At 47.6% G+C, this 15,912-nt stretch overlaps 1 long non-coding RNA gene across 1 annotated transcript in view; it reads left to right on the forward strand.

The window, feature by feature from the left end:
• The first annotated feature begins 8,129 nt into the window (after nt 1–8,129).
• Nucleotides 8,130–15,912, forward strand: part of LOC131481403 (uncharacterized) — a 62,648-nt gene continuing 54,865 nt past the window's right edge. The window contains exons 1-2 of the long non-coding RNA XR_009246302.1: nt 8,130–8,310; nt 8,448–8,600. This is a non-coding gene — a long non-coding RNA (uncharacterized LOC131481403). The remainder of the gene's footprint in view (nt 8,311–8,447; nt 8,601–15,912) is intronic.

A 15,912-nucleotide genomic window follows, 5' to 3' on the forward strand; every position in this document is an offset into this window, starting at 1 on the left:
TTTCCTTTTTTAAGGCTTTAACTATTTATTTGGAAGTCAGTGTGAGAATGACAGAAAGAGACAGACAGGCTCAGCACTGTATCCTAGTGGCTAAATCCTCACCTTGCAGGTGCCAGGATCCCATATGGGCATCAGTTTATGTCCTGCCTGCTCCACTTCCCTTCCAGCTCTCTGCTTGTGGCCTGGGAAAGCAGTCAAGGATGGCCCAAAGCCTTGGGATGGGACCCTACACCTGTATGGGAGACCCAGAAGAGACTCCTGGCTCCTGGCTTCGGATAGGCTCAGTTCCAACATCTTTGTCTCTCTTTCTCTATGTGAATCTGACTTTCCAATAAAAATAAATGAATCTTAAAAGATAGAGAAAGAGATAATCTTTGTACTAGTTCAATCCCTCGATGGCCACAAGGGCCAGTGCTGGAGCAAGCCAACACCGGGTGCCAGGAATTTAATTCAGATCTCCCATATGGGTGGCAGGGATCCAGGCACCTGGGCCATCATCTGCTGCTGTTCTCGGGTACATTCACAAGGAACTGGATCAGAAGGGGGAAGCCAGGACTTGAACCAATGCTCCCATTGCAAGTGGCAGCTTGATCTTCTGTGCTGCAACACTAGCCCCTATATTTTACTTTCTGCTTTTTATCTATATGCCCCCATTATATATGACCTCTATGAAGAATAGGATTTGTGCCTGTTTGTTCACTATTTTTTTCCCAAGGTCAGGAACAGTTATTGGCATAAAGAAGTACTCAGCAGTAGCTCAGCAGCTAAAGTCCTGGCCTTACACATACTGGGATCCCATACGGGTGCTGGTTCTAATCCTGGCAGCCCTGCTTCTCATCCAGCTCCCTGTTTGTGGTCTGGAAAAACAGTCAAGGATGGCCAAAAGCCTTGGGAGATCCGGAAGAGACTCTGGGCTCCTGGCTTCAGATCAACATAGCTCCAGCCGTTGTGGCTGCTTGGGGAGTGAATTAATAGATGGATGATCTTTCTCTCTGTTTCCCCTCCTCTCTGTATATCTGACTTTCAAATAAAAATAAAGCTTGAAAACCAAAAAAAAAAAAAACAAAACAAAACAAAAAAAACTAAAAAAAGCCACCCTCAAAACTCCAACATAATTTTCCTCATGGAGTGGCATCTGTCAATTTTAATTTCATACACCGCCATGCCACCCTTCAGCCATGCAGGTGCCTTCACACTGCTGTGCCTACACTCTCGTGTTCTGGGGCGATTTTCACTCATCCCTCGGTCACACAGTTCACTCTAAACAGGTGTCTAGCCTCCCAGCTCTGACATCACCTGCTCCGGATCAGCCTTCGGTTAGAGGACTAGAGCACCCCCACAGCATCCGGGCCTTCAGCACGTGTGGCCATTGGCTGGTTGCTCTTCCTCTGTAGAATGGGAGTTTCCTGAGGACTGGAATTCTGTGTCATCTGTTTTTCTGTCTCCAGCGTGATGCCAGAATCCTCCACACAGTAGCTGCTGCCTGAATGTTTATTGGAGAAAACAACGTACGGGAGGTCAGGTGAATCAGTAGGACCGTGGCTGGTACTGGTCCCAGCGACCTGCTTGTAGAGGCCCATGAACTGGTCCTGATGCATTTCATGAGCCGAGTAGTGACTCAGTTGTCTGCCCACAGACATTCACTAAGTGGCAAAGACAGGGTTTGAACTCGGGCCTGTGGCTGCAGGCTTTGCCCGAGAGCACCACACGTGCGCTGTTGATGGCTGTGTGGATGGTGGATACCGGGGCATCCCAAGAGGGGAAACTGCTGAAGCAAGTTCAAGAATGTTCACATTATTATTCAGATTGGTAAATTTGGCCATGCCTGCAATTAATGTTTTTCCTGTGAAATATATATTTTTTAAAGATTTATTTTATTTTTAATTGGAAAGTCAGCTATCCAGAGAGGAGGAGAAAGGAAGATCTTGTGAAATATTTAACAGAGTAGTCTGTTTCAAATGTAAGCTTTAACTCTGGTTTGTTTTTTTTTTTTGAAAAAAAACAACACACTTTTATTGCTTCTCAACTGTGACCCTAAAACACAGCTCCCTGGATGAACTGGACCTTAACTGCCCATAACATATACCCTTACATGTTAAGCTCATAACCCACATATGAAGGTCCTTTACTGTACTCAACAACTGAAATACACACACATGATACAGACTCAGACATGGATGGAAGCTTCATGAGGCCCTGCAGTGTCCCAGCTCGGATCACAGACTCTGGGTTCATACTGCCGGGATCAGACCCCAGCTCTGCTAGACTGTGGCGACGGAACCTCCATGGTGTTACCTCCCAGCTGTGTGTGCTGGTCCCATGGTCTGTAACGTGGGTGTGAGTGCAGTCTGGGTTTTACAGAGCAGTTGTGAGGAGTACATAGTCCATGCTGTGAGCTGTGTGGCACAGCTTCTGACAGATACTCTATCTGGTAAGCACTTTATAAATATTAGCAGCTTGGTGTTGGCAGTCTTTGCTGGGAAGTTACTGCTGAATGACCAAGCTTCTAACTCAAGGTTGTCTTAAGTTATGAAATAAAATCTGGAAATCTTCTCTGGTGGGGAATAAGTCTTAAAGGGATAGAGAGGAATTAACAACATTTGTTGTCATAACAAGACCACCCTTGGTCTTGAGTGGCCCTTTAAAGGGCCTATAATTCACATTAGCACTCCTTCCATGTCGATGGGGCAGGCTTTGACAGAGCTCTTTGTGCAAGAAGAGCGAAGGTCAAGGGACTGCTTAGGTTCAAGGCCTTTCTCAAATGAAGGATTTGGCATCTGAGATTAATGTTTGGAGTGAACCCCTGCTATACTTAATTCCCTTTTCTGTGAGCTCAGTGCATTTTTAAAATTCAGTTAGGGGCCCTCCTATGGTGTGGCGTGGAAACCACAAACCCTAGCTCCCTTCTGACAGACTTCTGAATGGCCTCACCCATCCCAGAGGCCCACGGTGGCCTTTTCGGTTAGCCGCCAGGTTTAATCCTTGGCATCACGGTGCCCTGCAATAATGTGTCTTAAATTGGCACATATTAGATCCAGTGGTGATTTAATATGAAAATGGAAAATGAAAAGATTTTTTTTTTTTAAGAAAACGCTTTCACAGACATGACCACCAGTGGACAAATGGGACACTGTAGAAGCTGTGGGGTGAGGGACTTCTCTGGGTCAAGTTACAAGTTCTGGATTAAAATAGGGTTTGTTTTCTGAGTAACTTCTTGGGGGAAAACTATCCACCGGCTCCATGGGAAGCTTGGGAGCAGGCCACTGGCCGTACTATGCTATTATTAGTGATAATTATTAGTGGTAATTTTTCTGCTTCAGGTTCAGCTGGGAGAAATGAGGGAAACAATAAAATATAAAATCATGGAGAAGGTATTGCCATTCCTCACGCCTAGGAGGTCAGCTCCCCCTCTTCCCCCGGAGAAGGGCGGTAGTTTATCATGACCTCACCATAATGATAAAGCATCACCACACAGGAAAATGCGAACAGAAACATTAACAAACCAATCATGCAGACATTGCAAGTGCCAGGAGCTGTGCTGTTTGTATTTATTTACTACACAGTCTATTTAGACCTCACATGAGCCACTTTAGTACTTGGTGTTTTTTTTGTTTTTTGTTTTTTTGAGGCAGAAGAGAAACATAGCCCTTTATTGACTGCTTGGAGTTGGTCTTTGACCTTTGGGAGAACTATTATGTATTTTTTTTTAAAGATTTATTCATTTTATTACAGCCAGATATACACAGAGGAGGAGAGACAGAGAGGAAGATCTTCCATCCGATGATTCACTCCCCAAGTGACCGCAATGGCTGGTGCTGTGCCGATCCGAAGTCGGGAAACTGGAACCTCTTCCAGGTCTCCCACGTGGGTGCAGTGTCCCAATGCATTGGGCCGTCCTCAACTGCTTTCCCAGGCCACAGCAGGGAGCTGGATGGGAAGTGGAGCTGCTGGGATTAGAACCGGCGCCCATATGGGATCCTGGGGCTTTCAAGGCGAGGACTTTAGCTGCTAGGCCCCGCCACCGGGCCCAGAACTATTATGTATTAAAAGCTCCCCTTGTGTTGGGCACTGTGCTTTGATTAGGGTCATCTCATTTCATTCTCATGATGACCCTACGGTTGGCTCCTGTCCCAGGCAGACCCTGAGCTTTAGAGTTAGGTATCTTGCCCTTGACCCCACGAGGGATGCCAGCTTGGAAGCTGCCGACTTGTGGCCCATGCTGCTTGTCCTGCAGGCCCTCTGCTTGTCATAGAATTGGTTGCTGCCTGCTTAGCACACCTCACTTATGGCGGGGGGAGATCTTTCGTGGAGTTTGTAGTGGGTATCCATGTCTCCACAATGAGTAGAGGCTAAAACTTTGGGGTCAAGTCACAATGAGGAAGCAAAGCAAGCTTTCAGAGCTCTGATCAGCCCCCAAACTTCACGCAGTTGCCCTAGAATGGAGTAGTGGAAAGTAAGGGAAGCAGAGCAATGGCTTTATTAACTTTTCAGAAGCTTGGAGTCACAGCGGAGAACTCAGTCTTCTTATCTGTGCAGTGGAGCGATGGAAATCTCAGAGTTGTGATGATGAGTGCTGATAACATGGAAAATGTACACTGTGAAAAAAGTATGGATTTAAAAAACATTTTTGTGTCAAAACAAACTTTAATTTCCCTATGTAATTTAAAGTTTGTATTACTTTATTTTTCCTTAAGATTTATTTATTTTTATTGCAAAGTCAGATATACAGAGAGGAGGAGAGACAGAGAGAAATATCTTCCATCAGATGATTCACTCCCCAAGTGACCGCCATTGATGGTGCTGCGCCGATCCGAAGCCAAGAGCCCAGATCCTCTTCCAGGTCTCCCACATGGATGCAGGGTCCCAAGGTTTTGGACCATCCTTGACTGCTTTCCCAGGCCACAGGCAGTGAGCTGGATGGGAAGCCAGGCTGCTGGGATTAGAACTGGCACCCATATGGGATCCCAGGGTGTTCAAAGCGAGGACTTTAGCCGCTAGGCCATGGTGCTGGGCCCAAAGTTTATATTACTTTTAAAAATGTATTTATCTATTTCATAGACATAGGAGAGAGACAAGAGGTCTTCCTTCTGCTAGTTTATTCCCTAAATGGCCGTGAAAGCTGAGGCCTGGGCAGGTGGAAGTTAGGAGTCAGGAACTCCAGCTGGATCTCCCATGCAGGTGGGAGGAACCCAAGGAGCCGAGCCATCATCTGCTGCCTACCAGGTACCTCAGCTGGGAGCCAAAATTCAAAATGGTATCTCAGCATGACATGTGGGCATGCCAAGTGGTGGTCCAGCCCACTACCCTACAACATCTATCCTTAGTTTTTTTAAATGTATTTTTATTTGAGACACAGAAACACACATGAATGTTTGCAATAGGTGGAGCTGGACTGGGGCTAAAGCCAGGAGGTAGGAATACAGGCCAGGTCTTCCATGTGAAAGGTAGCAACCCAAATATTAGAGCCATCATTGGCATCTTGTGGGGTCTACACTGGCAGAAAACTATCCAGATATTCTGGTGTGGAACTCAGGTGCCATTACTACTAGCTCAGTACTTCCGCTCTTCCATGAACTTGCCCCGGTCTGCCAGTGGAAATGCACTGGGGGTGGCTATTATTATAGTATGGTTCTTTACAAAGCTCTAAGGTTTGCTTCTTTTCTTCCTTAGAGGTGTTTTGGTCAGTGTTACTTGATCTAAGATGTAAATGTGGGGCAGAAAGTTACTTGTGAGCCCCAGGAATAGGCATTTTCTAGTTCAAATGGAAATTGTCAGTTGTTGAGGACCGCGGATGTGCCATCTCATTTAATTCCCATAGAAATCCAGAGAGGCAGGTGTTGCTATTTTGCTATATATTCTAAATACAGAAGCTGAAACAATATGTTCAGCCTCATATAGGTAACATTGAAATTCAAAGTCAAATCTCAGAGAAACCAAGTGTCCCTCCTCTCCGTACTCAAAACACTGCCTCCCAGGGGGAAGGGAAAGAAGAGGAGAGCGAAAGGCAGAGGGGGCCTGGAGAACTGCCCCAGGGGAATGGAATTTGCCTGAGGACAGCAAATAAACAAAAACCAGGCATTGAGGTCAGCCACAAGCAAAGATGAAAGTTCACATTCCTTTTACTATAGCCTGCAACTTAAAAGATGTTTTTATTTTCACCCATCCCTGGAGTAGGGATGTGGGAGACAGCTGGGAGCTTGAATTATACCCATTTCATAGATGCCAGTGCACAAAACTAAGAAAGAAGGAGCAGTGGAGGCAGGCATCGATTGAGAGCAAGTAACCAAAGGGCTGTGAGAATTTGCTTTTTTTTTTTTTTTAAGATTTGTTTATTTTTATTGGAAAGGCAGATATACAGAGAGGAGGGACAGAGAGGAAGATCTTCCATCCAATGGTTCACTTCCCAAGCAGCCCCAGTGGCTGGAGCTGAGCCAATCCGAAGCCAGGAGCCAAGAGCTTCCTCCGGGTCTCCCATGTGGGTGCATGGTCCCAAGGCTTTGGGCCGTCCTCGATTGCTTTTCCAGGCCACAAGCAAGGAGATAGATGGGAAGCTGGGCTGCCGAGATTAGAACCAGTGCCCATATGGGATCCTAGTGCATTGAAGGTGAGGACCTTAACCACTATGCTATCACGCCGGGCCCTGAGAATTTACTTTCTGACCTGGATCTCAGCAAAGGGCTGCTTTGCCTGACATGGAGCCACTGCCTTCCACACTTTCAAACCCATTTTATTCCTCCTGGTTGTTATTCCCCAGGTCCCAGGGATTCTTCTAGGAAAAGGTGTCTTGAAGTGGGAAAAATGTGTGAGCCAGACAGTGTTTTCACCAGGTCTGGGACAGTTAGGCTGCTGTGGAGCCTTGTCCATGCCCAGTGTGGCGAGAGGACCCTGGAGGACCTTCCCCACCTGCTGTCATTGTGCACGGCAGTCTGGATGGACCAAAAGCTGATCTCAGCTGAGTCCAGGTTCAATTCTGGGCCCAAGATCCAAGGGATCCGCCTTTCAGAATCTTCTAGTTTTTTCCTGAAGTTAGTAGATGATGTCATTTGTATCTAACCAGATCGTGGTCTTTCCTCATGATTTGGTCTTTACCAACAAGGCGGTGGTACCAGGGCTCCCCAGCTGGATTTGTAAGGGTCGGTGCAGTGACCTGGCTCCATCGCAAGGCACTGTGGGCCTCGAGAGTGGAATGCGATTGTGGTTTCCCTTTCATCCACAGGAAGGTGACTGGAAGCTAAAATGGAAAACATGTTTGGCATTGTTGCCTGCATTGAACACTTTTTAATATTTATGTGATGTTTTAAATATCCCACCCATGGTTCACACTGCTTTTTTTTTTTTTAAAATTTACTTATTTTTATTGGAAAGTCAGACGTATAGAATGAAGGAGAGACAAAAATCTTCCATCCACTCACACTGCTTTTTGAACTGCAGTGACCATTATCTGTCCACCATCAGGTCACGTGTCAAATAAATACAAACGAGACAGCAGCACACACAGGCTTGACTGTGGCCAGTGTCCTTTGCACAACTTGACGTGCATTTCTCTTGTCACCTTAACGAAGTTCAGCCGGAAACCCCTTTACAGAGACTTTGCCATGGCCTTCAAGACTGTGTACATACATAGCCCAAAAAATCCCATCACAAGAACAGCCTGGAAGCTGAGGCCCCGAGGGAAGGTTAGATAACTCTCTGACGGCCTCCAGGCTAGTGCTGAGTGGCTGGGCTGGGTCTTCTCTTCCTTTATTTTAAACCTGTCAACTCACTGATTTGGAGGGGCTAGTTCACTCCCCAAATGTTTCGCCTGGGCCAGATGAGGCCAGGAACCCAACCAAGGCTTGCCGTTGGAGTCCCAGCACCATCACCTGCTGCCTCTCAGGGCGCGCAAACAGCTGAACTCAGAAGCAGGGCGGGGATTCAAACCCAGGCACTCAGATACGGGTGTGCCCACCAAGGCCTGCCCTTGTAGCCCACCTGTTTAACATAAACCAACAGGACACAACACCAAAAAAAAAAAATCAGGGCTGTCCCTACTCCCTTCCCAAGAGCCCAAGGCTTGGGAACCTTTCTTCACCCAGCAGGGAGCCCAAGAAACATTTTTTTTTCTCTTTCTCTTTTCGGTTGATTTCAGTTGAATGACACTGCACCGAAATCACCACTGCGTTTCAGGTTCCTGGTGGTGCCTGCTTCCTCTTCTAGTTTGTTTAGTCACCGAATTGGATTCCTGTTGACCCGTTCGGCGCCTACCTCGGGCCCCGGGCTCCGGGCTCCATTGAAACACGGGAGGTTCCTGCACGCCCTGTGTGTAAACAGGTAAGGCGGCGGGGGTGGGGTGGGGGCCAACTCCCCAGGGGCCAGGCAAGGTTAAGAGCTGGGCTGGGCTGGGCTGCAGTTTCTAAATGCAATAGTTTTTTTTTTTTTTTTGGTTGTTGTTGTTGTTCCCTTTCTAGAAACCAGCTGTAACTCCCGAGGTCAGAGCTCACGAACGCGGGCGACTTGTGAGCCAGCGGCGTCCAGGCCCTGCTGCGAAGGCCTCGGCAAAGGTCAGGGTTGCGTCCGCGTGACGTTCCTTCCTGCGCTGTCCCGGCCCTGCTGAGTTGCAGGTGAGGACGCTCGGGGAGGCGGGAGCGCAGGACCCTGCCTACCTGCTGTTGCGGGTGGAAGCGCGGAGGTGGGAGGCACGGATCGGCTCGGGCGAGGAGTCCGGCGCGGCTCTGGCTCGCCTGGGCGTCTGTGGCCAGGGTGGGAGGATCATTCGCGTGTCCTCAGGTGGAGCAGGTGGAGCAGGTGCTGTTCGTGGGACCGCTGCTGGATATCCGACAAGGAGGTGACTTTGTGAGCGGGGACGGGAGCCCACCTTGGCGACTCCCCTCCACCTCCCCCAGATCGGGCCCCTCCGGGTCGGTTTTTCTATTTGAACCTAAGGTATCCGTGCTCCCCTAAAACACAGGAATGTTGCACTGGCCTTCCGCCAGCCGAGGCTCAGCGAGCAGGATACAATTTCAGTGCAGATTTACGGGAAGTTGCCAGTGTTGGGGAGTAAAAATCTGGTTTGGTGAGTTTAAGGGAAGGGAGTAGACGTGAGACAACCTTGCTACTGTGAGGCGAACGGCCTGGGCTAGGGTGCTTCTGGGGGAGGGGGAAGGAGGACCGCCGCAGGGAGGGGACCCGGCGGAGCTGGCTCGGGGGCGAGGCGCACAGCGCACCAGCGCGCAGCCGGGCTCCGGGGCCGCTCGTCTCGCCCGCTGGGGACGCGGCGGTGCGGCGGTCAGCGCGCCCGCCGCCTGCCCGCGGGGAGAGTGCGGCTCGAGACTGGCTGCCCGAAGGTAGAGCTGGGGGGTGGGGGGTGTCGGGCCCTCCTGGAGAGTCGGCCCCCCGCAGGTCTCCGAGGCGGAGCCGCCCGGAGCGCCCAGGAATCCCACCCTAGACCAGAGCCTGGGAGGGGAGCTTGCGCCGCGCTGTGACTTTAAGCGGCGCGGTGGGGAGTAGCCGGACACTCCTTATTTTGGTTTTACATTAAAAAGAGGGAGGCCCCGAAGCGGAGGTAGGCTGCTGCCTAGCCTAGTAGATTGCTACCGGGCGGTGAGTGGTGGTAGTTTCTCAAGTGGGCGCCTCCAATACTTAACAAAGGTAAGGGGGATTTAATAAAAAAAAATTTTTTTTGGTAATCCTTTGAACTACTTTTCCCTGACTCTGCCGCGTGGGTCCCAAGTTTCTGGAATTTTTTTTTTCTCTTTGAGCCCTTATCTCCTTCACTCACCGTCCTTCTTTCCGCTTCTGGTCTGTTTGCTGGGAAAACTAGAGTTTATAAAAAGACTTGAAATGCGACATTTTCTGGAAGAGCCAGATAATAATATACATTCGGCCCCCGTTACGTTTCCCGTAGTGGTAGAGGTAGCCCCCCCCCCACCCCCGCCCCATATTAAGAAACCAATGTTTTCACCCCTTTAAACACGCTCGGGCGGCCGGCCGGCACAGGTGAGTCTGGGCTCGAGTTGTTACACCGAGCTGGTGTAACCGAGCTGGAAGTATCCAGGATGGAAGACTTCTTATTAAGTGCTAGGAGGCAGAGCGGGGGTCTTCCTGTAGGAATTTACCCCTGAAGGTAACACCCCAAGGAGGGCGGCTTCTGGTTTTGAGGCAGAAATCCCACGTGGAGGGCTGCTTGGGGCCCAGGAATCCTGACAGATGACCAATCAGCACAGTGGCCGGATATTTAAGAAATCAGTTAAAATAAGTGGAAGTGGAATTTTTCAAATACATGACTCATATTCTTAATGAGGCAAAGGTTCAACTAGTCCTGGGTACTGTCCCAAGGCATTTAAAGCCTTATCAAAATCATTAAAAAGATACCAACCTCTGGATATTTGCTTATAGATGGTTAGTGATTTAAACTAAAATGCTACCAGGTATTCTCCCCCCCCCCCCCCCGTGAAATTTTAACTACTATCTTGATGTTCTTTAGAGGAAATTCAGATTTTTTAAAATGTATTCTTTTGAAAAATTGACAGGAAGCGTCCTACAAGTTTTTCCGGGGAGGGAAGCACAGGTTAGCAACATAACGTGACGTGGCGGCTGGCTGCAGTCTTAGGCCGGGGGAGTTGGCTGCTAGACCAGGAACAATTGAGAATTACAGGTGCAGATTCTCAGAGGTGAAAGGTTGTGGGATGCGGAAAGCACCACCTGCTGGCAAACCAGCCTCTCCCACCGAGGGAGGTAGAGCAAACCAGCCTCTCCCACCGAGGGAGGTAGAGCGCTCTTTGTGGCAGTTTGACTCCTGCTGTTAATTTAAAAGGATCATCTGGTAGTTTGAATCTTGGAGGAGAAACCCAAGCAGGAGGCCCATCTGAAAGGTAAAGCAGCTCAACTTCCCATCACAGACAGGTCTGGGTTTGGTCTGGTTTTTTGTGTGTCTGTCTCACCTTTCACCTGTTCGATGGGCTCCTGGTGGGCCTTTTTGACCTTTGACTGCCACCTGAAGGAAAGGGGGACTGTCCCCAGTGCGGATGAACTTTGAGGGGTTGTGAAGATAACAAAGCCACCAGCCTGGCTCTGCTCCTCTTGACCTGACTGGGTGGGTCTTACCCGATGAGCAAAATTGCTTAGGGAACGCATCTGTGAGTGTGAATTGGTCATCTTCCTCCTGGGGTCTAGTCTTTTCTTCAAAGTTGGTGGGATTGAGAATTCCGCAGCATCATTTCACACCAGTGTTTCTGCATTGTGTTATTAGTGTATTTGTTTCTGAGTCTCCACTGTTGTGCTGTAGAGTGCATTTTGAAAGGAGCCCGGTCCACGCTGTGGCTGGTGCGGTGAGTGGAGCAGAGCCAAGTGTCGCTGCTGGCCACTTGGGGTTTTGTCCCTTCCCCTGATAAGTGCATTCTCATTAGTCTGTTCTCTTTGGTTTATCAGTAATCGAATCTAATCTTGGCAGTTATTTAAATTGATAAATTTGAAGTAGATGAAACAATTTTTTAAATAAATGATTGAATTTGCTTTCCCATTTCTACTCTGGAGTCAAGATCAAAACAGTGGCCCAAACGGTGATGCTTCTGCTGCTATAGGAAAGTACTTGACTGTTCCTTGACAGAGTTCCAGCTCTCAGGTCCCGGGGGTGGGGGTGGGGTTGGCGCTGGGGGCTCAGGGCTGCTGGGGACGGGAGGAAGACTTTCCTGAAGTGGAACCTGGCATACGTGAAGTTGTGATTAGACCACTGCAGAGGATCTGGGATCTTGGAAGTACTGACGCGGGGAAAGGCTTAAATTCGGAATTCACAGGGCTTGGGAAGGGAAGACATTATTGCGTGAAGGTGGAGCTTGCATGCCAAGTTTTTTTGTGAACTGACAATGGAGACATTTAAATGCAGCTTGAAGTGCTTGTCAGAATGATTCCAAGGTAAAGGTTGCATTGGAACATTGCCACAACTGGCCCGATGGAGAGATTTTTGCTCTTGGGAGCAGTCTGTGTCTTAGGATGATGTTGCTTTCCTAGTTTGGTGCCGTGCGAGGGCTATGTGTGTTTATGAGTGAGTGAGAGGGAGAGGACCCCCTACCACTTGTTCAGTCATTGCTTTAGCAAGCAGCCCCATTGAGATCCGTAGTGGCAAAGCAAAGATGACTTGGGTTAGGAGACAGGAGGCCTTTGGTAGAAACGACAGTAATTGTTTAATTGCCACGTCAAGTTGTTGAAAGGAACTCTTGCTGGCGAGGTTGGGGTAGATGGCTCGCTGCCACTTGGTGTGTGTGGTCTGAGTTGTGCTGTCAGTGAGGCGCTCACAGGATGGCCTGAGCTTGCAGGCAGGTAGCTGCTGGGGCTGCTTTTCTTCTCTCAGCATCTAGGGGGTGGGACGTTCTGAAAAAGACTAAGGGAAGGAAGAGTTCAGTGAAAGTAGGAAGAGAGAGCATGTCTGAAGGACCAAACCACCAAGAGACAGGAGAGTTCTGACCGTGAGAGGGTTGGAACTTAGCAGGAGGTTGTCCTGGGGCTCCTAGGGTTCCTCTGACTGCTTTTGCAATTGGGGTGCTGAGAGTGAGTGGACCGCAGTAACTGACACTGATTTCAATGAATCTAAGATACCATCTGCTACAGGACCGAAAGCAAACTGATTACAAAAGACCCAAGCCCTGCCTTTCCTCTATTTCCCTTAGTGGTTTAAAGACACCTGGGGAGAAAAGTAAAGCTGCCCTCCCCCACCAACTTACTGCATGGAACCTGCATGTGAGTGTTGTTTTTTGTTGTTGTAGATCTTCAGGTTTTGTCATCATAGGAACTTAGTTTCCTCAGGAATGATTTGTGGGTATGTTTCAACATACACCATCCACGTATCTGTAAAACCCAGAACACCAAGGAAACGAATAGCCCTGGAGCTGTGATTTGCCTATATTAGCGCTTTCAATCCCACCTGCACTGGTTTTAGAGTGGGGTCGTTTCAGAAAGCACAAACCCAGTCTCTGGGCTGCTGATGGATAACTGCGCAAGGTGGGACCTGAAGAAGACAAAGAGGAAGCCCTCTGTGATCGGGCCAGCCAGAAATGCTCTGGTCTCTGCAGATTCTTGGTTTTGCAAAAATGCATGTCTTACTTCTAGATGACAGTCAAGCATGTTCTAGTCTTCCCAAACCATAATCTTTTCCTTCCGATAGGTATGAGGGAACTTTAAAAAATTCATGGAAAATGTATATTATAAGAAGCTATGTGTGGACTTCCAATCTTATTTTGCATGAAAACAAACTTACGTCTGAATTCTGTTTTCCATGAATTTTTTTGAGGGTCCGTTATTTGTGTTGTGATTCTTCTGGATGGGAAGCCGATCAACAAGACCATATAAAATGCCTGGGAGTGTGTGAGTTGAAAGAAAGAGGGAGGAGCTGTTGACAGCTTCAGCCTGTGGTTATGCTTTGCTTTGGCTCATTGTCAATTTTGGTCATCTTCCCTGAGTGTCCACGCACCTGTTCTAAGCAGGTGTGGATGGATGAGCCACACACAGGAGGGCAAGAGTTAATGATATGTACCAGCAGGCAGTGGGAGGGTGTAGCATGAATGCTTGGGATTGTACAATTGACAGGAACAAGAGGCTTGCACCTTACCAACGAAATGCCAACCTGCACAAGTTATAATCAGAAGTACCCACTTTTCAGAGTACTGAGACCTGAGAGTTGTTTTTAGAAAGCATGTCACATGCCAAAAGAAAAAGCATTTTAGAACTTCACAAAGTGGAGTTTTTTGTTTTGTTTTTGTTTTGTTTTGTTTTTTCAGGTATTACTTTCTGTAAGATCCATTTGATTGCCATCCTGGAAATGTCTGTTTGGGCCTCTCAAGCCCAGGTGAGACATTCTGGGTCTACGTCAGAGATGATAATAACCTCCATGACTTCTGAAAAGATGCTTCAATAACAATTTTTTTGTTTGTGGTCATTTTTAAAAATCCAGACATGGTTCTCGGGACACCTTTGCCAAGAATAGGCCCATCTTAGCAGCCTTCTTAAGACAAAGTGCCTTTGTGTGACGATAGCTGGGAGGATTTGGTGACACAGAAAACTCACAGGGCACTGCAGCTTATGAACAGACAAGTCAATAGTCTCATGTTCTTGCTGTTTTAATTTGTATATCCTACCAGCTAATATCTCTGATAGATTCTTCACTCAGATAACTATTTTAGACTTGCCTATAGAAGAATTACAGTAGTTGGGGCTTTGATGTTTGGATTCTAAAAGCAAAACCTACCGTGCTGAGCTCAGCTCTGAGGTCAGTGTGTTCTTGGAGTAATCAACAAGAGTTTGGTCACATGCGGAGAGGAAAAATGGGGTTTAACTGGAGTCAAAATGACAGTGTGGAGCAGCGTGTGTGCGTGATATGACTATTTGCACCACATTCAGACTGGTTGTCTGGCTTGCACTGCTGGCTCTGCCGTGTATATCAGGTATCTTTAGGTAAGTTTCCCCAATCTCCTTTGGTTTGGTTTTCCTAGCTGTAAAACGCCTCTGCTGCATGTGTTGTTCTGACTATTGAAGAAATGAAATCTTTTGTGCTTGAAAGTGTAGGATGGTGTCTGATGTGTAATCCACTTGATGTGGGATAGGGTCCTTGTGATACATTATGCTTGACTGTGTGTTGATGTCTGAAGTGTTACCCTACTCCATGCCATAGTTTTCTCTTATGGCCTTCTCTTATGCTGGTTGGAATCGAGGATTATGTTCCAGATAGCACTTGTGTTTGATCAGATAGCATGGCCCTTGTCAGTAGATCCTATTTGGCTAAGTGTCTTTTGGTTATTCCATCTTAGTTGTGGCACTGATGAAACAAATGTCTGGATTAAACAGATTGCAAAGGCCTGAAGTAGCTCCTGTTATGATTTTTAAACAATTGTTTATTTTCATGTTACTTGAAAAGTAAAGCCAGAAAGCTCTTCCATATGCTGGTTTATTCCTAGATGCCCACAACAGCCAGATCTGGCCACAAAGTCACTGGCCAGAAACTCCATCCTGGCCTCCCATATCCGTGTCAGAGACCCCGGTGAGTTCTTGACACCCAGTGCGTCCCAGGATACGCATTAGCAGGAAGCTGGAATTGGAAATGAAGGTGGGACTCCAAGCCAGTCACTCACTATGGGATGTGAGCATTCCAAGGAATATCTTAACCCCTGTGCCAGATACCTGCTCCTGGAACGACTTGCCTGGAATTACTTTTAACTCCTCAGGTATAACATGGGCCTTGTGCAGAACTGCGTGCCTTACCTATATACTGCGTCATTGTCACTGCTCTCTGTCGGATCTGCACTGTTCTCTAGCAGACCTCAAGTTCCTTGATGACAGGGTTTGTGTCTGAATATTTGCATCTCAATATTCCCAGCTTATCAATGAGTGCTCAAAAAGTAAAATGAGTTTCTTTGTCTGAATACATTACTAAAATCATGCCTTTTTTTTCCTTTGTATTCTGTGGCTACGTATGCATTGTAAATTCATGAAAATGGAGTTAAAAGGTAAATTTATTTTGATGCAGAAAACTTCAAAAGTACATGCCTAGTTTTTCTATAAGACATACTTCTTATGGGCTTTTTAAAAAAGGTTTATTTATGTTTTTACTGAAAAGTCAGATATACAGAGAAGAGGAGAAGCAGAAAGGAAGATCTTCCATCTGATGATTTACTCCCCAAGTGGACGCAACAGCTGGAGCTGAGCCTATCCAAAGCCAGGAGCCCAGGCGGGTACAGGATCCCCAAGGCTTTGGGGCATCCTCAACTGCTTTCCCAGGCTATAAGCTGCATGGAAAGCGAGGCTGCCAGGATTGGAACCGGCACCCATATGGAATCCCGGCACATGCAAGACACTAGGCTACCATGCTGAGCCCCTTATGGGTTTTAAGAAAAAAGTTTTATTTATTTATTTGAAAGACAGAGCCAGAGGGAGAAGGGGGGAGGGAGG

Source organism: Ochotona princeps, chromosome 11 (assembly GCF_030435755.1).
Source record: "Ochotona princeps isolate mOchPri1 chromosome 11, mOchPri1.hap1, whole genome shotgun sequence".
Classification (NCBI taxonomy): domain Eukaryota; kingdom Metazoa; phylum Chordata; class Mammalia; order Lagomorpha; family Ochotonidae; genus Ochotona; species Ochotona princeps.